Below are 22,389 nucleotides of genomic sequence, written 5' to 3' on the forward strand. Positions count from 1 at the left end.
TTTCTGAGAGAAGGTGTCCTCTTCTTGGCTGCAAGGGTCCCATTTGGCATTGTCATGGAGGCTTTTTGGGGAGAAAGCGTGTGGCAGTTGTAAGAGAAGGGGTATTTCTGGGAGCAAATCTCCTCTTTTTGGAAGAGAAGGTGAAATTTCCAAGGGAAAAGTGGCATTTCTGGGAGGAAATGACATAGCTGGGGGAGAAAAGTGGGAACCGGTGGGAAAGAAGATCTTGTACTGGAGAGCAACGGTGGTCTTTTTGGTGTGCCAAGTGGTCTCTTGGGGAGAAAACGTGGTAAATAGGGGAGACAATGTCCTCTGGAGGAGTGTCAAGTAGTATTTGGGAGAGCAAACGTCAGGTATTTCTCGGAAACCGGCTGTTTCTGGGAGATAGTAGCAGACTTGGTTGGAAAATGACAGGTGCACATCATATTTTCACATGAATGTAGTAACACAAAAAAAGTTCAAAGCAGTAACTGATACACTCAATTATAAAAGCTGCCCTTCCTGTGCAAGAAATGTAACTCAGCCCTTGGGCTAGATGCCATTCTGTGTCATTGATGTAAACCTGGCGGACAGTACAAATACTCTGAATTTAAAATGGCATGACTAAAAATGGAGTCTTTCCTCTAGCTTTTAAGTTTTAAGAAACATAAAATATGTACTTATGCTTGGCAACTTTTCCTTTCATTATATACAAAAGTGACTCTCTCTAAAATAACTGTCAAACTAAGAGGGACTGTCAGAAACCTATCACAGGAGGTAATCTATTTGCTCAGGTTGCTGAAGAGCAATGAAAAAGTAGATATTGAGTTTCGGTTTTCAGCACATACATTAAAGTCCCATGCCTGTAATTAGGTCTCCTACCTTCCAAATAGAATTTTAAAAAAATTTGATACATGATTATTTTAAATTATTTTTCTATAATTGGTTAGTGGTATTGTGGAACACATATTTAAGGATTAATGATGAGTAAGATTAGAAATCCAAAAGGTGTAAAATTCCATGCAAACTCAATTAAGTTTCAAGGACATTTCCATCAGAAAGAATGGAAATGAAGAAAGAACGGAGCCCCCAGGCTGGTTGTTGAGTGAGAATTACTGCTTACCCAGCATCCGTTTGCTTCATCAAATGTCCCCCATCTGCTCACAGAAACCTCTCTGAGATGCTTTTCTGAAGAATATTTGGCAGCATGTTTCCCAGGGCTGATGCCTAGAGGAGAGGGTTACATGGAGACTTGCTGTCTATCTTGATGGCAAACCCCTCCTAAGTAGGAATCCAGAGCTGGTGACTCACTTTGTAGTCTTGTATAGGTCTGGGGCAAGACAACATTATGGCAGTGGGGAGATATTCATGGTCAGGCTGGACAGGCCTCTGAGGTCTCTGACCTCTGTGGGTGTCCCTGTTCATTACTGGGGAACTGGACTCAATGGTCTGTAAGAGTCCCTTCCAACTCAAAAACAAATTCTATGATTCTATGATTCTATGAATATTCCTGGTTTTATTACAAGTACAAATACTGGTAAAGCCTACATTCAAATTGTTTATTCCTTGCTTTTGGAGAAGCTAAAACACTAGCACTAGGAGTTTTAATCAACGTAGATAATAGCTTGTCAGTTGTTATGCACAGTGGTACGTGCACCCAGTTTGAAATTTCAGTGCCATTAATGTTTTTAATTTTTTAAGTGATATGACACAGTACATGCAATCAACAATAATGAACATACCATGGTTCAGGACCCCTGATCTCTCAGCTAGTAATTTAAAATATTTTCATGTGTAGAGACAAGACAAGTATTATGTCCTAAATGGAGTCTAGGTCCCCAGCACTATTTCTCTCTCTATTTGATCCCTAAAAACAACTGTTTTCTTGCCAAAGATTTTGCATCGTTAAATCTCCTTTCTGAAACAATGAATATTGTGTAGTTGCAGGCCACTTTTTCAAACCTGTGGACATTCCCTTTGCTTCTAGTTCTTTAAGCAACCTGCAGTTGCAATACACTTTTGCAGTACAGTCTTGAACCTCTTTATTCCTTGTTTTTCAGTCACCATGGGCTGTGTCTGTGCTGTCTTTGTAACCAGGACCAGGGAATGACCTCTTTTCTCCCAGTCAGTTTTCTCAACACATCTACTGGTGTGGATGAAGCAAGCAAAGGCAACAAGAAAAGCAAATACAATTATACTAGCAAGCAGGAGTATCATTTATTATAGATGATAATCACATGTTGGTTTGTCACTAGGTGTGTTTAATCAACTACTTTCTTTTTGAAATAAGAGTGAAGATAAAAGAAAAGTTCAAATAGGATTCCTACATGTCTCGTTTTCATTAAAGATTAGATCTGCTACAACACGATGAACTGAGGATAATATAATGTAACGTCCAAACACTTTGTTTCAAGTAATGTTAACACTGAATGAAAGGTATACAGGCTTCAATGAAATTAGGAAGTTGAGGCCTAGTTGAATGCTATTTGTTGTTGAATGGTATTTGTGACAGTGTTGAAAGAAATGGCTGATGTTATTGTAAAGTTACTGTCTGTCATCTATGAAAAACGGTGTTCTGCACAGGTCTGTGAGTGTTAGAAATGGGCTTTCTTGAAGAGCTGTCTTTATGGAAAAGGAGGCATTGCTTGCAAACTGGTAAATTGGGAAAAAAAAAAAAAAGTAACATTTCTGATTTCCAATTTAGTTATTAGAAAATCCCCATCATCTCTCTTTATATTATATGAATACTCCATGGTGTCCTTGGGATGACAAGATGCCTGTACTGCTATTTAGATATGCACAAATACAACAAATCCATGGGCAGATCTTTCCCCTACTGCATTTTTTTAATGTATTTCTTTATTGCTAAACTAAAAGGAAAATAATAGTAGAAAAAATTCAATCACCTTAATCAGCACATGCAAGTCTTAAAAATCTTTTTCTTGCTCTGACTGGTTTGAGAGCCTATTGTACTGAGAAGCAAAAACAGATTACAAGTAAAACACATAAAACAGAATACAAGCATGTCTATTTCTAAGTTCTCTGGTACTCAAAAATCTAAATACCTATTCATGTAGCTGCATTCATTGCTTTAAGTCATTAGCCAAAAGTAAATACGTAAGGAGAAACAGAGACAAAATTGACTTTATAAGAAGAAAATATATTTTAATATTCAAAATATTCTAAGTCACCATGCTGCCCTTTGAAGACAGCATTCATGTCTCATCTTGATCATGCTGACAAGCATCTCACGGGTATCTGCTTTCACTTACGTTGATTGTACAGTTTAGTATCTGTAATACTGAAAAGACCTGATGGGAAATGTTACCTTCCAAATTTTGCTCTGTGTATATGCATTTCCTATTTAAACCCTCACTCAGCAAGAGAAGGAAAAACACTTCTCAGTTTCAGTGTAAGTGCCCCATGGAATTTTCTACAGGAAAAATATCACTTTAGATCTGTCAGACAATAACATTTTATTACCTCAAGGATGTTATCTGAACCTGAGGTCTAATATCTAAATGAACTGCAGTTCAGATTATTTGAGATTTAGCAGAAAGACAGAGGGATGGAAAGTTTCATAGAAAGATTCTATGGGGAGAAGTCTCATTCATTTATTGTGGATAAATATGATGAAAAGGTATTCATATACCAAGTTTTAATAACTGTATGGTTAACAGGAGGAACAGTAGACAGCTTTGAGCAGTAGCTGACATACAGAACAGGAGAGTTGGAAGAGTAATATTTCCAAGAAGATTAATTTAATTTAAAGGCAGAATGTTTTTTGGCTATTGGAAAGTTCTCTGTTGTGTTGAGCAAAAGGATAGATATACTGGCTGAAAATAAACCTGTAAAAGTGAGGTAATGCATTTACTAAAACAACAATAATTGCTATATCAGGATGGATCGTATATTAAAGGCAATAAAACTCTGATTAATAGCTGTCAGGTTATTTCTTTATTTTTCTCAAATATTTATTTGAGCGCAACATACTATAAATACTTTAAAGAAAATGTTTATCTTATATTTGTACATGATTGCACTCAGTAATACATGGAAGAGCAGCCACTGAAGTGGGAGGATCATAAGCCCAATGTATGTGAAGAGAGAGAGCAATAAATTTGATTCTTCTCAGCATTTTTCTGTTACAGGTTTTGAGAAACTTGTTAGATTTTAGTACCTGTAAATGTAAATGAAACCAACATAAAATACCATACATAACCTTATTACTTTAAATAACATAGAAAATATGGATTGGAAGACTCGTGTGCATGTTCTTTTTTTCTGTCTTAGACCTGAATAAAGCTGTAAAGAAGAAATTAATGCTCTAGTAAGTCACTGTCAACTCTTGCAAGTCCATTTGGGAGAAAATTTGACACTCCATTTTTTTTTTTCTTGTTGTCCTTCTATCTCCTACTCTCCTTTCTGTGTATGTTTATTATTTGCCTCATTTCTGTGAAAACAAATCAGGCTCCATTAATAAAAGCAAAAACTGTTTAAGGCCATCCATCTTACTCATTCTCCTCAAAGGTTTGCTGCCACTTGTTCTATCACAGAGGACTGCAAAACTTTTTTGCTCCACATTGTTACCCTCTAAAGGTAAAATGAATAAACTGCTTAAGAAGATGTTGAAAGACTCTTAATGGTGCATTTATGATCATAACATACGTATTTGTGAGACCTAAGGATTTTTATTCATTCTATTTTTGTTCAATGTAAAATCAAGATTAACTTCTTAGATTTTCTGGACATCCTCGTTGTATAAATTTAATTTTTTACTCCTTTTCCTTGTACAACTTCTGAAATCTGACAGTAAGAACATTTTTATTTTTGTCTCAAACCTCTTTTTTATTCTTTGTCCATCTATTTTTTTTCCCCCTATGATGCTTCTTATAACTTTACCAATTACTTTGTGTTCCATTTCATTACGTTATTTATTTTTGCTTTTTCTTTAGGGCAGGATATGTCTACTGCTATGCATCTGCACAGTTCCTACAATGGAGCTTTGATCCTGGTTGGATTGCTTAAGTGCCATTAACATAAACGTGGTTAACAAAAATAGTAGTTTCAGCTTAGTATTTTTCATGCTAAATCAGGTTGAAAACTAGAAGAATAAAAGTTTTTTTGTAAGAAACATAAACATCCATGTTGATTTCATAAGTGAAACTGATTCTGTTTTTGAAGAGCGGAAGAAATTTAAATAATTCATCTGAAAGCAAAGTTCACTTCTGTTTTTATGTTCTCAGAAGTGAATCATCAGATTAAACTAGCATGCCACAGTTTAGTGGTAAACCTCTAACACTACCAAATCTACATATGTAGATTTTGCTTTAATGTCACAGGCAACAGAATGTAATCAACTAACAAACAAAACAAGCAAACAGAAAATTCACATCCAAATAAACCAGAAAGAGGAGTTTATAGACACTCTACAGAACTGTTAGCTGTGCTATGCTTTTCAAAAGCTGGAATTTGTCCTACAGACATCTCAGAAGTTGCACATCTGTCCAAGAAGAATCATTGCACTTTATTTCTACTGTACATGTTTATCTTATATCTTATTCTTCATTACTGTTATGTACTATGCAAAATACATAAAGAAAAAAAGCAGTAATCAAACTATACATACTGTGAGCAGGGCTTTGTGAAGGCTGCAGTACTGTACAGAAGAAAGCCTTGAACAGATCTATCTCAAATTCAGGGTAATAATACATTTATTTCCTACCCACATTGCTCATGTAATCCACCAACTATTTTAGGAACGCCTAGATTCTTAAAAATACAGAAATTAAAGTGATTTCCTGATCAACCCTTACAGAAAGACACAAGTTTAAACATGAAAGCAACTATGAATGCTTTGGAGAGAAAAAAATAGAATGTAATGTTAATAATCCCTGTAATGTTAATAAGCTAAATAACAGTTTCAAAGTTTAGTATCTTGATGCTTTACGGAGCTCCCATAGAGATGGTGAGCAACTGCTACACATCTGCACGCTGACAAAAGACACGCTCAGCATCCTCACAACATTGCTCTGTTGTAATCTAACGTCTGGATGAACATAAAAGCTCCTGAACAGTGCACGGACTCAGGATTCCAACACAAACAAGAGGATTCTCTCTCTTCAGCCCTACATACTTTCTGCAGACCATCAGACCACTGCTACCGAGCTTCTCCACAGCTGTGTAGAGACAGCTACTTCATGTGGAGTCTCTCATTGTCTTCTCGCATCCTTTTAAGTGGTATGACATTCTCACTGTGGCACTTTGATATTGTCACCTTGTGTACAGTCTGACTGTGACTCATAGAACCACAGACTGTTCTCTTCTGCACATAATCGCACATCTCTTTTTTCTTTTTTTTCTTTTTTCCCTACAGAATGCCTCATATTTCCCCGTTTCCTATGTGTTCCTATCTGCCTCTATGTTACCACCCACCTCAACCCAGCAGTACCGAATGACACATTCCTTTTTTCATACCTTTTCCCCCAATGTGTGGAAATCCCACTATCCCCCATCACACCATGCCCACTAACCATGTTCCTCAATGCCACATCCATACATTTCTTGAACACCTCCGGGGATGGTGACTCTACCACCTCCCTGGGCAGCCTGTGCCACTTCCTCACCACTCCTTCTGAGAAGAAACATTTCCTAATATCCAACCTGAACTTTCCCTGTGCAGCTTGAAGCCATCGCTTCTCACACTATTGCTGGTTACCTTCACAATTGGTCTGTAGTGTTGTAGTTTTGCAGAGTTACTCAACCTAACTTCTCCATTCTGCTTGCTTCCCTCCTGCCTGCGCTCCTGGACTGGTTTGTGACAGCTAGGCTAGTCTTGTACTACACTCCTTATCTTTTCTGTGCGGACAGATAGTTCATTCACAATCTTGAAGCAGTTTCTTTGAGTAACTGCCAGGTTTCAAACATTTTTTCATCTGTGTCAGCTTTCTGGGACATCATACTGAGTTGTTGTAGGGGTTCATTGTAGTCTATCTTCATGAGATATTTTTATTTTGACATCCTTGCTTCTTTTGAAAATGATGTAATTTCCCTGCAAAAACCTGCGAAGCCATGCATACATGTATGTATGTATATACGTATAAAATATGTATGAAAGCATAAGTATAGCGTATATATAAAAACATGTATCCATGCATGCGTACATACTATATACTGTAGTATATACATACATAACTCTCTCTGTTTCTAAAGAATAACGAGAATTTAAATATTTCCTGGCTTTTGTGACCAATTAATTCAGATTAAGACCCATAAAAGTAAACAAAGGATGATGGGTGTGCCATCAGCAAACAAGCTTGTCACACTGCTGGCAAATGGAAATAGGCATGACTCCTTACTCATTTTTCTAATAATCCTGTGCAGAAATTGTTGGCTTTGCATCCACTGCCGCTAGTTAGGTGAAAGTGCTATGGATCCCTTTAGCTGTAACATTCTGCCATTTTTGATATTAAAATGAATTTGAAGAAATACATCAACTTCATCTATAAAAGGGTTCCAGGATCAAAATGCTCATCAGGGTACAACACGCGTGCCGACTTACTTACAGGGAGATTTCTTATAAGAGAAGCAGGTCTAAGACATCTGTTTATCTCCAATTTAAACAACTTAATTTAGGTAGAATTATGTGTTTTACAGCTATTCACGCAGTTGCTTACTAGAAATATCTGATTTAATTGCAGAGATGTTCTAGACCTAAACCAGGGTCTATTTAAGACAGAGAAAGCTCTGCATTGACAATTTTTATATTTGTTGTGGTTACATCATTGAAGTGAATACATTGTGTTTATATTAAATTGTAAGAAGAACCATTTTTAATAAGCTTTAACATTTTAATTTGATATCCTCTTCTGATTTAAGTGTGGCCTTATGACTCTCCATAGAAAAAGATTATTCTGCCCACACTGAGGCTAAATGACAAAACCCCAGTAACTCAAAAAAAAAAAAAAAAAAGAGAAACAAATGACTAATCTCAAAAGCCTTTGGAAATATTATGCAAATATACCACAGCAATAGAAAGTATCAGATGGGATGAGTCACATCAACAAGTTACCATGGTTTGACAAGTAGCAAAAGCAGAGTAAAACCACTCTTTCCTAAGTCTCTCTGTGAGGTTTAAGCTGACACGCTTCACTTCACATCTGAGGCAGACTACAAATCGGCACGAGCTACTGCACCTCAGCCATGGCACAGGCAAAAGCTTTCCTTGTCCTGGAGTCAGCTGCACAGAGAGGCTCTGCTGCTCTGGTCCCTGCCACGGCTGCATTTTATCCAACCCATTCCTGTGCTCATCTGAGCCCACGATGAGTCAGTGCAGAGAAGCTAACTGCAGATATCTCCTAGCTTTGCCAAAATGTTTTCTGTGCTTCACTGGGTCAGCTCGTCACCTCATCAGCAGGGAGGCTTGGGATGCACTACACGGACAAGGAGGCAAGGAGAGCAGGAGCAGAGCAACTTCTAGGGGCAGCTAGCCATACATTCAGTTAAACTGTACCATCAAAACACATCCTTGCTCTTACAGTCATTAGCCCAAACCAAGAGTTATTAGAGTTGCTTCCAATTTATCTCCTAATCCATTTCAAGGGAATTGTTTTTCTACTAAATAGCCATACAGGAAGCTTCAAATGTCACCTATCTGCCTGAGTGATTTCACAAAAAAGACTGACATGTTTAGGAGAAAGACTTCTTGAACTTGCAGTAGATCGTCCATAAGCACAAAATCCATGCCACTGATCAATAAATATCTCCATTCTCAGCTGTCAAGGGCTATAGACATACCAGAGAAATACACTAGACTCAGTCCTTTTGACTAAAAATACCAAAATCATACGTAATCCTCATATGTATTACAACACAATGTAATCACCTTCAGATGGATGAGCATCACTCCTCGGAAGCTTAGGGGAAAGGGGAGCTGTGTATGGTGGAGAGTCCTGAGAGTATCGTTTAACACTTCCGTTTTCATGTATTTCTTCTTTTGCTGTGAAAAGGAAAGATATCACCAATTTATTATGGTATAAAAATGCTCACAGGGAAAGTCAAAGTACAAAAGCAAAAACATACATCAAGTCATTCACCAGGTAACAAATCCATTTCACATAGAATCGGTCATTCAATACAAACTTCAAAAGCTGAAGTAACAGCTTAGTTTATACTATCATCATCCAAATTTCCAAATTTAGGCTACTTTCCTGAAAAGTATTAAAGCAAATGACTTTTATTTGATGAAATGAAACAAATACAATTTCTCTACTGGAAAAAAACAAAACAAAACAAATAAAAACCGAAATACCAAAACCACCACAATACTTTATTTTCTAAAGCAGCACCTCTAAGACTGAAACTGCATTGATGTCAAAGTTTTCTCAGCTATGGCTCCTGATAACCCTTGGACCGGGACTCATAATACCAGCACTGCAAGCCATTTGATGGGAGACCCTGAGCATGTTATTTCCCTCTCACTCTATATACCCCCAGAGTACCAAAACTCACATAAAATGTCACAAGCAGCCAGCTGCAAAACCCACCTTCTCTACTAGACTGTATGCTGCAGAATTTAAAATTTTGGAGCCGCCACTGCGCAAGGTGAACAAAGAAGGAAGAAAAGAGTATTTAATGTTGTAGGATAGGCTGAACTGAATCATCTCTCAGAGCAAGCCCCTTCTTATAAGGTAGTAAGCATCTTTCTCCAAGGTTATTTTATGATTCAAACATAAATTGAACAGGCAAAATGTGAAGTTTTGAGTCTGTTCTTTTAGTAACCCAGTGGTACAATACATATGTTTCCTACTTGACCACAAGAAAGAGTTAGCAGAACAAAATGATTTCTGCACATGTGGTATGAGCTATCCCAACCTGCCACAGCACTTGTGCTCTGGAACGAATCCTCTAAGAACTGAAGAGTATTCATTTCAATCAATTAAAGTTATAGCAAAGCAGATTAAAATGTTAAATTTCATAAAGTAACCACACTTATCAAAAATATCAGTACTTGTAAACAACACCTGTTTGATAGTACCTGGTTTGTTCCTATCGTACTCCGTGGGACTATGTGCACACCCCATGTAGGGGCTGAAAGGCAGGCTACTGAAAAGATTATCGCATTGAAGACTGTGGCAGAGTTTCTCCAAGAAACGTAGGACAAACGATGCACTGTTTACAGAAGGAAGATTGATGGCATGCTTCTCCCCATCAAAGGAAGCTGCGAATAAGAAGAAGATGTCAAACAGCCCCTGAGCATCACGAAGTATAGCAAAACACTAACAAGTAAAGGAGAAGACATTCAGCTTTGATTTAAAACATGCAAGACATGAGAGGAATAAACAATCTTTCTGGTGTTGTCCTTGATCGCCGAGGATCGCCGCTTCGGAGCTGTTTCAGCCAGAGCCGCAGCGGCTGATCGCGAAGAACACGTGGATCTCGATCGGTTCCCTCTTCCGGGGGTCCCCGAGACAACAGAGAAGCCCGGCAGCTCTCGCGAGAGCGGCTGACGCAGCGGGGGCGTTGCCAGGGCAACGCCTAGAAAAAACCTCCAGCGTCGCTGCCCACCAGGGCGGAGAGGAGAGGCGTTATCACTGTGAGGTAAGTGGCAGGTGCGGGGTCACCCATTAACGACCTGGTAAGGGGGCGAGGGCAGAGCCAGCACTATCAGCAGCAGGGTAGGGCTGATCGGTCACGCCCTGTTAAGGCTATTCTAGTTGTGCTAATTAGTCTTCAGGTTCTCCATGGCTCCACCCCGGCGGAAGGCTACTGTCTCTAAAAATAATGTGGGGACCCAGACAGAGGCCCCCTGCACATGTAAAAGAAAGACTGCCAAGAAGAATGCAGAGACGCAGACTGAGGTCCCAAAACAACATGCTAGTGTGCAGGTCACTGGCTGTGATGAGTGCCAGAGCCTGGCCCTTGCAGTGCCAGGCGATGGAGGCAGCACTTGTGTAAGATGTGACCAGCTAAAGGACTTACTTTGCCTTGTGGTCAACCTGAAGGAGGAGGTGGAGAGGCTAAGGACCATAAAGGAATGTGAGAGGGAGATTGATTGGTGGTGCCAGTCCCTGTCAGCTCCGAGATCTTGGCACACAGCTGAGGCTCTGCGTGGAGCGTGTCACCCCCTGCCGCCTTGCAAACAGGTAGTAGAGGGGAACCGGCAGGTAGACTGTGTTCCTGCTGCAGTGCAAGGCAATTTGAGAGCAGAGCAAGGCAATCTAAGGGAGGAGGAGGAGTGGAAAAGGATACCGGCTCGGCGAAGTGGGTGTCCTCCATCCCGACCATCCTCGGCTCCCCAGGTGCCTCTGCAAAATAGGTTTGAGGCCGTGAATCTCGAGGGAGAGGTGAGTGAGGGGGTGGAGGGAGGTCCACCTGTAAGGTTGCCTCGGGCGAAGCGGTCGACCCCACGCCTCAAGACTGCCTCCGCCCGGAAGGACAGAAGGGTGGTTGTCATAGGTGACTCCCTGCTGAGAGGAACAGAAGGCCCTATATGTCGGCCTGACCCTACCCGTAGGGAGGTGTGCTGCCTCCCTGGGGCAAGGGTCAGGGACATTGCTAGGAAACTTCCTGGTCTGATTGGCCCTTCTGATTATTACCCATTATTGATAGTTCAGGCTGGCAGTGATGAAGTCGCTGAGAGAAGCCTGAGGTCTATCAAGGAAGACTTCAGGGGACTGGGGCGGGTAGTTGAAGGAACGGGTGTGCAGGTGGATTTTTCTTCCCTACCTTCAGTGGCAGGGAAGGATACCGAGAGCATCCAAAAAACCCGCCTCATAAATAAATGGCTAAGAAGTTGGTGCAAGCACAGGAACTTCGGTTTTTTTGACCACGGGGTAATTTACTCTGCGCCTGGCATGATGGCTGCAGATGGAAGTAGCCTGTCTCCAAGGGGTAAGAGGATCCTAGCCCAGGAACTGGCAGGGCTCATTGAAAGGTGTTTAAACTAGGTATGAAGGGGGAAGGGGACAGAATGAGGGCCACTGGGGTTGAGCGGGTAGTTCGTGGCTCAAAATGGAGTTCGATGGGTGAAAAGGGTGGAGTTCAAAGGGATGGAGAGAGGCAGGGGGGTGCTGCTTCCCTAAAGTGTCTATACACTAATGCGCGCAGCATGGGAAATAAACAGGAAGAGTTGGAGATCTGTGTGCGGTCACAAGGCCATGATCTCATTGCGATCACGGAGACGTGGTGGGACAGCTCGCATGACTGGAATGTTGTCATGGAGGGCTGTGTGCTTTTTAGGAAAGATCGGCTGGCGAGGCGGGGTGGTGGAGTTGCTCTTTGTGTGAGAGAGCAGCTAGAATGTATTGAACTCCACCTGGGGGAGGGTGATGTAGCAGTGGAGAGCTTGTGGGTGAGAATCAAGGGGCAGGCTGGTATGGGTGACACCGTTGTGGATGTGTACTACAGGCCCCCTGATCAGGAGGAGGAGGTTGACGAGGCCTTCCACAAGCAACTGAAAGTAGCGTCGCAATCCCAGGCGCTAGTGCTTATGGGGGACTTCAATTATCCAGATATTTGCTGGAAAAGCAACGTGGCCAGGCACGCGCGGTCCAGACGGTTCCTGCAATGTGTCGAAGACAACTTTCTGATGCAGATGGTGGAGGAACCGACGAGGGGAGGGGTGTTACTGGACCTTATTCTCACAAATAAGGACGGGTTTGTTAAGGAAGTAAAAGTTGGGGGTAGCTTGGGTTGTAGTGACCACGAGATGGTGGAGTTCAAGATCTTGAGTGGAAGGAGCAAAGCAAAAAGTAGGACTGCTACCCTGGACTTTAGGAGAGCCAACTTTGATCTCTTCCGGGACCTACTTGGAGCTATCCCGTGGGCTAGGGTGTTAGAAGGTAAGGGGGCCTGTGAGAGCTGGTTGGCATTTAAACAGCTCTTCTTCCAAGCCCAGGATCGGTGCGTCCCTGTGAGCAAGAAATCAGGAAAGGGTGGCAGGAGACCTGTGTGGATGAGCAAGGAGCTCATGCACAAACTCAAAGGGAAAAAGAAGGTCCATGAAATGTGGAAAAAGGGTCTGACCACTCGGGAAGAATATAGAAATGTTGTCAGGGCCTGCAGGGATGCGACGAGGAAGGCTAAAGCCCACCTGGAATTGAATCTAGCAAAGGTGGTAAAGGATAATAAAAAAGGCTTTTTTAAGTATGCTAACAGTAAAAGGAAGACTAGGGAGAATGTAGGTCCCCTACTAAGTGAGGAGGGTGTTCTGGTAATGGGGGATGCTGAGAAGGCGGAGATACTGAACGCCTTCTTTGCTTCTGTCTTCAGTGAAAAAGCTCCCCCTCGGGAATCCCAGGCCCTGGTGGTTAGTGAGAAGGTCTGGGGAATAGAAGACTTCCCTTTAGTCAGGGAAGAGGCGGTCCGAGAGCGCCTAGGCAACACCAATGTTCATAAATCCATGGGACCCGATGGGATGCATCCACGGGTGCTGAGGGAGCTGGCAGAGGTGATTGCTGAACCGCTCTCTATCATCTTTGAGAGGTCTTGGAGAATGGGGGAGGTGCCTGAAGACTGGAGGATAGCCAATGTCACTCCGGTCTTCAAAAAGGGCAAGAAGGAAGATCCAGGTAATTACAGGCCAGTCAGCCTCACCTCTGTCCCTGGAAAGGTGATGGAACAGATTGTGCTGGATGCCATCTCCAGACAACTGGAAGAAAAGGTTATCAGGAGTAGTCAGCACGGGTTCACCAGGGGGAGGTCGTGCTTGACCAACCTGGTAGCCTTCTATGATGTTGTCACTGGCTGGGTGGATGGGGGGAGAGCAGTGGATGTGGTCTACCTTGATTTCAGCAAGGCATTTGACACTGTCTCCCACAACATCCTTATAACGAAGCTGAGGAAGTGTGGGATAGATGAGTGGACAGTGAGGTGGGTTGAGAACTGGCTGACTGGCGGAGCACAGAGGGTTGTCATTGGCGGTGCAGAGTCTGGTTGGAGACCTGTAACCAGCGGTGTTCCCCAGGGGTCGGTGCTGGGACCGGTCCTGTTCAACATCTTCATCAATGACCTTGATGAGGGGGTAGTGGCCACCCTCAGCAAGTTTGCTGATGATACGAAGTTGGGAGGATTGGCTGACACGCCTGAAGGCTGTGCTGCCATTCAGCGAGACCTGGACAAGCTGGAGAGCTGGGCAGTAAGGAACCAGATGAGGTTTAACAAAAGCAAGTGTAGAGTCTTGCACCTAGGGAGGAATAATTGCATGCACCGGTAGAGGTTGAGGGATGACCTGCTGGAGAGGAGCTCTGCGGAGAGGGACCTGGGTGTCCTGGTGGACGACAGGTTGGCCATGAGCCAGCAGTGTGCCCTTGTGGCCAAAAAGGCCAATGGCATTCTGGGGTGCATTAAAGGGAGCGTGGCCAGCAGGTCGAGGGAGGTGATCCTCCCCTCTACTCTGCCCTGGTAAGGCCTCATCTGGAGTACTGTGTCCAGTTCTGGGCTCCCCAGTACAAAAAAGACAGGGATCTCTTGGAAAGAGTCTAGCGGAGAGCCACAAAGGTGGTGAAGGGCCTGGAGCATCTCCCCTATGAGGAAAGGCTAAGTGATCTGGGTCTGTTTAGCCTTGAGAAGAGAAGACTGAGAGGGGACCTGATCCAGGTCTATAAATATCTAAGGTGTGGGGGGCAAAGTGGCGAGGCCAGACTCTTTTCAGCAGTGTGCGGAGACAGGACAAGGGGAAATGGCCAGAAGCTGGAGCATAGGAAGTTCCGCACCAGTGTGCGCAAGAACTTCTTTACGGTGAGGGTGACGGAGCACTGGAACAGGCTGCCCAGGGAGCTGGTGGAGTCTCCTTCTCTGGAGATATTCAAGACCCGCCTGGACGCCTACCTGTGCGACCTGGTGTAGGGATCCTGCTTTGGCAGGGGGGTTGGACTCGATGATCTCTGGAGGTCCCTTCCAACCCCTACGATTCTGTGATTCTGTGTGATTCTGTTTAACACGTTTATATCCAAAGAACTGGTTGTACCTTCCATTGGATCCATGCCACTTCAAATTTGCTCTATGAGAACTTATTTTCAGAAAATAACACTGGCTTTAAACGAGTATAACAAATCTATTCTCTCAACATCAAAATCTTACGGGCAATTTCAGTTGTTTGCTTATAAAACAGTACCTCTATACCACCTATTTGCAGGAGATAACCAAGAAAAGATCCATTACAGCAGTCTTGCACACCCACACAACTCGAAGTAGCGTTTAAGTCCACACAATGGAAAAAGCTCATACTCCTACCACCCAGCCCACCTGTTAAAATGGCGCTTTGTGCTCCTACTCCAGGCAGGTAGATCTTATTAAACGCTTGTCTTTTTTTTTTTTTTTTTAAACTGCAGCTCAGCAAGAAAACGCACGCACTAAGAACACTATCGTTGTTTCAAGCAAACACAGAAAACTATGCGAAAGGATGAATTCGATGCCCTTAGGCTGAAACGCGATGAGGGAAAAATGATAGTTCCACACCCTCACGGAGGGCAGAACGCTGTCGGGAGCGGGAATCGCGCTCGCCGAAGCAGCGCCGTCAGGCGGGGCGGCGCGCAGCCGGTGACAGCGGGAGCCGGGGGCGCTCAGCATCCCTCGGCAGCGCGGCGCGGCGACCGACAGGGCACCGCTCACAACTTCCCTCCCGCAGCACCGCAGCACCTCCACACTGCTCGCCACAAGCTCTCCGCACGCCAACGGGTTTCCCAACCCTCCTCGGCTTCGCGTCCTCCCACAGCCGAAGCGACGAGTCGCGCGGCTCTGCCCTCGCAACTCCCCCCGCCCCGCGCACGGAGGCGGCCCCCAACCGCAGCGCCCAGCCGCAGCCCCCAGCCGCTCCCCCCCTCGCGCAGCGCCACTCCGGGGTGCCGCCTGCCGCAGCGACGGCGGCGGGGAGCCCTCGCGCCCACAGGCGGCCTTCCCGGGGTCTGCCCTCTCCGCCCCCCTCCCACCTACCTGAGGGCAGCCGGCATCCGTCCGCGCGGCGGCGCACAGCCGGTGGCACCGCGCGCACAGCCTGCCTGCCTGCCTGCCTGCCGCCCTCCCTCGGACGAGGGTCCCCTTAGACGAAAGCACAGCCCCAGCCCGGCCGCTACCGCGAGGGACCGCGCCCGCGGCCGGAGCCCGGGGGCCGCGAGGAGGGAGGGCGGAGCGCCCGGTGACAGGTGAGGACGGCCCCCGCGCCGCTCCCTACCTCGCGCCGCTCTCCTCGCAGCCGGCGGCTCGCTTACCCTCGACCGCCGCCGCCCCCTCGCTCCGTTCCCCCGCCCTACCGCGGCGTTCAACGCGGCCCCGCTAGCCGCGAGGCCCCGCCCCCCGCCCCGCACTGACGGCTCTCTCCGCCAATAGCGAAGAAGACGGCCGTCCTCGAGCTCCGCCCTCACCTCCTTCGACCAATAGGAGCTATCCGTGGTGCTGCCCCTCCACCTTCCCGGCAGGCTCGGTTGGCTCGCAGCTGCCGAGCAACGGGCGCGGGGCTGCGGGTGGGGCCGCTGAGGGCGGTGGCCGGGTGAGGCCCCGCTGCGGGCCGGGGTTGGTGCCGCGGGATTGTGCCCGGGGCTCCTCGTTCGGGAGCTTTCGCCTCATAGATGGACGTTTTTTGTTCCCCTCCCCTTTTTCCCTCTCGGCTCAGCCATCAGGAGGATGGAAATATCTCCCGCACTCACAAAGCTGTAATCTCGGCTTGCAGATTGTGCTGCTGGAGCCTGCGGGGCTGTGCTTCCTGCTCTGCTCACGGGAATTAAAAACGTGGGTGAAAAATAAAGCTGCTTCCGGATGCACTGCGTGTCAGATGCATCGCAGCACGGTGCAGCTCTACCGTAATGGATGCTCCATCCCAGCTCCCATTTTCCTGGAGTGCTACAACGGTTGTTTAAATGAGAAAACCCTGTGGAGTCTGCTGGATGCGGTGTGCCATTGGTTGCAAATGGCCAGCCCAGCACTTCCCACATGAGGATATGAACCTCAAAAACATCCACACAGGCATGGCCACCGAGTTTAGGGCACCGTGGTCCTTAAAGACCAGGTTCTTCATCTGCCACCCTACACAGAGCGTATCCCCAGAATTGGGTGGTGAGGTGCTTTGGGTTAGGCGAGGGATGAGGTTCTGAAGTGAATGCCGTCACCTCTGCTCTCGGAGCATCAGCCCACAGCATGGAGTGCTGGAGGGCATGAAGAATGTGGTTAGTGGGCAGGGTGGTGATGGACTGATGGTTGGACGAGATGATTTTAGAGGTCTTTTCCAACCTTAATGATTCTATGGCATCCCCTCCAGGTGCAGCTCCATGGACAGAGGTGCTCAGGAGCGCACCTCATACCTCCCAGAAAGGTGGGCGCTCAGTGGAACCCAGAGAGGACAAGTCCAGTAATAAGAATCCCTGAGATGTGGTCAGCTAGGGCATCAGACCCATGGACCATCTACTGGATTTTCCAAATCTCCCACCAGGCCTCCTTGTCAAAGCCTCAGAGATTTGTTATTCAGGAGAAGCCCTGCTGTAGCCTCCTAAAGAGATGATTCGTGGTTCATGGCAGGCAGTCAAACTGATTGTCTGAAACACTTGCTCACAAGTCTGCCAAAATTCCCAGTTTATGGTAAGATCTTCCCACGGTACTGTGTCAGGAGTGTATCACGTCACCCTTAGCTGGAAGAATAACTTGAAGGGAATGTAAGTAGAGATGTGATGCTGTAGTCCGAAGAGTGGTAAATGTGCTACCAGTGTTTGTACTCCTCATACCGTCAATGGCTTTTGGAGTCCTCAGTTGGTCCCCTCTGATATAAAACTATGCATTATGCTCAGGCAAGAAACACCTTAAAGGCAAAGCCTTTCCGCCCCGCCCGGTGCCGCTCCCCGCTGCCCTCCCACCGCTGCTGGCAGGTGGCAGGAAGCGTGTGCTCCTCTGCACGAGGCACGAAGGGCTCCTACCTCGGGTGCGGAGCAGGCTGCTCCCACCTCTGGTGCAGGCAACCGGGCTCCTGGGAGTCGCTCCTGGGAGAGCAGGGGATGCCGAGTGCCCGCAGCCCGGAGCTGGCCGCAGGACGGCCTTGCTGCACCTCCTGCCGCCGCGGTGCTGCCCGGATGGCTTCCAGCCAGGCTCTGGCCGCTTCGGCACAGCCTCAGGTGCCGGGCAGCAATTCCCACAGCGAGCACGCCCCGAGCCGGCTGCCAGGCCGTGGGCAGTTTCACAGCTCGTTCTCGTGGCACATCTGCACCCGTGGGAGAGAGGGGAGGATGGGGGCTGTGTTTTGTCACGCTAATGAAGCGTCGCTCTCTGCTCCGTCCCTTTGCTGCCTTTGCTGGGGACATTCGCACATCCTTGCGGTCGCACATCCCCACGTTGCTGTCCTGGCGCTCCTTTAACTCCTCTCACCCGTGAGCAGGTCCCAGAAGAGGCAATCTCCGGCTGCCCTGCTCTCGAGGGCAGCATCTCCCTGCAGCTGGCTCACTTCCTCACTGAGCGCTGCCCATGGCACTCATGGCACGTTTCTCCTCACTGAGCAAGTGACTTCTATTGCTAACAACTTCCTATCCTGCTTTCTCAATTTGGTCTTCTCTGCAAGGCATGAGCATGGTTAAGCTCTCTGTGTACGAGGGCCAGCTCTGCTGTTCACTTATGTAGATCTACTGACTTTAAGGTCACCCAGAAGGAACCGCCCTCGGGGTAACCGGGGGTTTGTGTCCGGAGAAGACTGCTTCCTTTTCTATTGCATTTTCTCTGGGGCAAAAGTGGCTCCAAGTTTCACTTGGCAATGTTTAAACTCTACGCATCTTTCTGCAGGGGATGTTCCTCTGAACTTTGCCGTGATCACAGCCGCATCTCTTTCCTTTGTGCTGATAACCCAGCTGCACGCATGACCAAAATTATTTCCTCCGCTCACATCAAAGTCTTCTAGAAAGCAATGGTTTTGTAACAAAAGGGCCAGTATCCCTATGGCAGAGGAGGTCAACACATCCTCTTCTGACTCTGCTCTTGAGAAGAAAAAAAAAGAAAAAGAAAAAGAAAAAGAAAAAGAAAAAGAAAAAGAAAAAGAAAAAGAAAAAGAAAAAGAAAAAGAAAAAGAAAAAGAAAAAGAAAAAGAAAAAGAAAAAGAAAAAGAAAAAGAAAAAGAAAAAGAAAAAGAAAAAGAAAAAGAAAAAGAAAAAGAAAAAGAAAAAGAAAAAGAAAAAGAAAAAGAAAAAGAAAAAGAAAAAGAAAAAGAAAAAGAAAAAGAAAAAGAAAAAGAAAAAGAAAAAGAAAAAGAAAAAGAAAAAGAAAAAGAAAAAGAAAAAGAAAAAGAAAAAGAAAAAGAAAAAGAAAAAGAAAAAGAAAAAGAAAAAGAAAAAGAAAAAGAAAAAGAAAAAGAAAAAGAAAAAGAAAAAGAAAAAGAAAAAGAAAAAGAAAAAGAAAAAGAAAAAGAAAAAGAAAAAGAAAAAGAAAAAGAAAAAGAAAAAGAAAAAGAAAAAGAAAAAGAAAAAGAAAAAGAAAAAAGAAAAAGAAAAAGAAAAAGAAAAAGAAAAAGAAAAAGAAAAAGAAAAAGAAAAAGAAAAAGAAAAAGAAAAAGAAAAAGAAAAAGAAAAAGAAAAAGAAAACAAACAAGGAAGCTAACAAAGAAGCCCACCCTAGTCTAGTCTGGGACATGGTTCACCAGATTCTTCCAAGTGTTCTCACTTCTGTCTCACTCAAGGCTAAACAGAACTTCCATATGTGTGGAAGAACACAGATCATGGCCTGAACAGGATGACTTGTGGAAAATCAAACTCCATAAGCACAAAGTGGTTATAAAGCAGGTATATTTTGAGTTACAGCACTGCACACACACGCTGGGTACTGAGGGAGTAGCCTCTCCTAACATGCACACCGTAAAAGGACAGTTTAAGGATATTTATAGAGACCAGTTACACATATGCAAGAATAGGAGAGGATAATACGATTGATTCTAAGGAAGGAGGCGTAGATTATTCTGATATTACCCTTAGTATAGGAGGAGATATTCACTGGTTCCAAGAAGTTATAATATTCTCCACCCCAACTGCTGAGTTACTGTGGCTTGCAGCTCTTATTCCTTGCTGTAGTGGCACAGCAAGGAACCAGTAAGTGAGCACGAGTGCCTGGAGCGGTGCGAGAGATGCGTTCCTCGGCTCACCTCCCCCTTCTCCAGGCTGCTGCTAGGAAGGGTGAGTCAACCCTCCTCTGACGTCCCCCCCGAAGCGTCTGCGTGTGGGATGCAGTGTACAAATGGAAAATACTCTTTGGACCCTGAGAAGAACAAAAGAAAGAGAGAATCTGTGGTGGGTGAGAGAGGAAAAGTGCACCTTGAAGCAGGGGACACCCTGCTGGCACTGCCTATCGCATTCACCACCCTTTTTCTGCAGGTTGTTGTTTCTCGAGGGTCAGTAAGTAATAATGCCCCTAGTTCTATCTGGCATGCAAAGTTCCTCAACTATTAATTTTCTATTAGCCCAAAGGCACAATCATGAGCACTCTAAAAGCATCTGTTGTACAAATCTTAGTGATTTTTCAAAATCAATATATCAGAATATATAAAAGTTGAAGACTTCTTTCAAAGCAGTTAGAGATTAGCACAGAATGGGGCCCTTGGGGATTTATTTCCAGGTTGCAGAAAGTTGGGCTGCAGACCAAACACGTGTTTGTTCTTTTTAGTAGGTTAACAGTATTTCTTGTCATGATGTTATGTTTGCCTTGTTTCCTTTCTCACACTTATAGTATTGTCAATCGAGGCCTTGATTGAGTTATACTGATTGTATTATTAATATAATTAGTGTTATTATTTTATAGTACGGTAGAAGTTTGCTAATAAACAAAAAAGGGGGAAATGTGGGAACGTAAGAAAAAACTGCACGGAGCAGCAGCTGCGGAGCAAGATAAGTGGCATGAGAACCAAGGACACCTTCAGAAGAAGAAAGAACATCTCACAGCTCTGACTGGCTAAGCACCTGTGTGAACGGCTGAGGAGTGTTTTGCAGAATGCTCTGTTAACATGTATAAATAGAGTAGTGCTTAACAATAAAGCAGACTAATAGCCTTTAACCACATTGGTGTGCTGTTATGTCTCTAGCGCGTCCTGAGAGTCCAGAGACTTCCCCACATCTGCGTCACTTTTTCTGCTCTACACCTCCTTACCTAGTACATAATTCCAAAACAATTCTAAAGAAATAGTCCCACATCAATTCCCCCCTTTTCTACAATCTTGCAATTGTCACGTCGCTAGATGACACCATTCTCACCTCAGGATTTATGAAGAACGCCCCGCTTTCCAACTTTTAGTGTATCTTATGCTGTTTCCATTAAACATACTCAAGAAACAATGTAACAACACATACGAATATTCCAAGAAAGAGTAAGACTACACAAGCCTTGAAGAGTTGCTTTAGCCAGGCAAAGCTCGGTAACCAACTGGTTAATCTGCTCCACAGTTCTGTAAATCCAAATGAGGTGTTATCCAAAATAACTTGGTGGATCACCTGAATTTATTCCCATAGTTTAGTGTGCACATCTGTTTCTTTTCTTTGAGTTCCATCAGTTTTGATTAATTATAGCGTACACCCCTACTTCTTTGGCTGTCAGGAGATCAAGAGCCATTCCTTTCTGCAATACTACTTGACTAAGAGAGGATACCTCTGTCTGCAGTCCAAGTCTAGTGTCCATAGCTGAGTTCATGATATTCTCTAGTGTAGCTGCTATATTGATAATTGCCTTTTCTGATTCACTTACTCCTAGTCTAGGAAAAAAACATCCAATAAAACTACGGAACCCAGAGGGCCTGTCTATATGGGGGTTATTACCTGCTTCACCCTTTTCCAAGAGGTTCTCAGTATCCCTGGAGGAGGCGCTGTTCCATTGAAGCACTAAGTATCCTCCTCATAATGTCCTTTCTAGTTCTCAGGAAGGGTCTCACATTGAGGCCTGTCAATAGTTGTATACTGAATTTAGGTCCTTTTTCCTATTGTCGTGATTTTATTTGCACACCTACACCTACTTCCTGCTCCTCCCATAGTGTCCAATTGGTGGAGGGAATCCCACACTGAGGGATTTCCATTCCTCCATCTCTTGGTAAGGCTGTACATATCCAACAATCAGGGAGCTTTAGGCTAACCGCTAGTGATATTTGAATAGGTGATTTCACGCCAGGCTAAAGCAAGTGCAATCTATAAACACATTCTAAACTTACTGTCTCTTAATCCTTAGCTCCAATGGTCCAGTCTTCTTAATATTCCACTGGGGTTGAGATGTCTTCTTAACTCACGTGTAGCTCCACAAGCTTGCTCTTTCACCTTGATCGCTGGATATGATATGATATGATATGTTCTGGAACCCCAAATCCTGGAATTATCTCTTGTAACAGTACTTTAGTTACTCCCTGCACCTTGTTGGTCCTGCAAGGGAAAAGCCTCTGGCCAACCTGAAGAGGTGTCTGTTAATACCAGCATATACCTA

The 22,389-nt window shown here is 44.7% G+C and overlaps 1 long non-coding RNA gene across 4 annotated transcripts; it reads right to left on the reverse strand.

Annotated features, from left to right (window-relative positions):
- Positions 1-3,989: 3,989 nt before the first annotated feature.
- Positions 3,990-16,334, reverse strand: LOC149911530 (uncharacterized). Of its 4 annotated transcripts, none has more exons than XR_016463226.1 (3): positions 10,016-10,340; positions 8,864-8,977; positions 3,990-4,159 (listed from the first exon to the last, which is right to left on the reverse strand). It is a non-coding gene; the product is annotated as an uncharacterized LOC149911530 (long non-coding RNA). The 4 variants fall into 4 exon arrangements; XR_016463225.1 differs by lacking the exon at positions 3,990-4,159 and adding an exon at positions 6,860-7,040; XR_016463223.1 differs by lacking the exon at positions 3,990-4,159 and adding an exon at positions 7,146-8,763.
- Between the last annotated feature and the right edge of the window lie 6,055 nt (positions 16,335-22,389).

The sequence above is a fragment of the Phasianus colchicus genome, unplaced genomic scaffold (assembly GCF_987193195.1).
Source record: "Phasianus colchicus unplaced genomic scaffold, bPhaCol1.hap1.1 HAP1_SCAFFOLD_96, whole genome shotgun sequence".
NCBI lineage: Eukaryota > Metazoa > Chordata > Aves > Galliformes > Phasianidae > Phasianus > Phasianus colchicus.